Here is a 796-nt window from a genome sequence, read left to right on the forward strand (position 1 = left end):
CTAAAAATAATTAGTAAATGCATGAAAAATAACAAATGAAGTCAGAAAGGATTGAAAAATGATGATGTGTCTTTGAATGGTGCATTTTGAATACAAAAAAAGTCAGGAGTTCAAATAGGTTTTGAAAAATGAAATCCCTTTGTAACAGACGAGTGTCCGGATGAAATCCTAATACTTTGAAAGAGATTGTCAGTTTTGTACACGAAGTGTATCCAGTTTTTGCCGTAACCCTCTCAACTTTCTTGCACATGCTATGTTGATGAAATGATGATATCATGCCAACTTTCAACCTTTTCAGAGTTCATTTGAAACGCTTTTCAATTTTAGGTTCTTATAGCTCAAAATAATTAGTAAATGCATGAAAAATAACAAATGAAGTCACAAAGGATTGAAAAATGATGATGTGGCTTTGAATGGTGCATTTTGAATACACAAAAAGTCAGGAGTTCAAATAGGTGTTAAAAAATGAAATCCCTTTGTAACAGACGAGTTTCCGGATGAAATCCTAATACTTTGAAAGAGATTGTCCGTTTTGTACACGAAGTGCATCCAGTTTTTGCCGTAACCCTCTCAACTTTCTTGCACATGCTATGTGGATGAAATGATTATATCATGCCAAGTTTCAACCTTTTCAGAGTTCATTTGAAATGCTTTTCAATTTTAGGGTCTTATAGCTAAAAATAATTAGTAAATGCATGAAAAATAACAAATGAAGTCAGAAAGGATTGAAAAATGATGATGTGTCTTTGAATGGTGCATTTTGAATACAAAAAAAGTCAGGAGTTCAAATAGGTTT

Source organism: Triticum aestivum, chromosome 4D, assembly GCF_018294505.1.
Source record: "Triticum aestivum cultivar Chinese Spring chromosome 4D, IWGSC CS RefSeq v2.1, whole genome shotgun sequence".
Taxonomy (NCBI): domain Eukaryota; kingdom Viridiplantae; phylum Streptophyta; class Magnoliopsida; order Poales; family Poaceae; genus Triticum; species Triticum aestivum.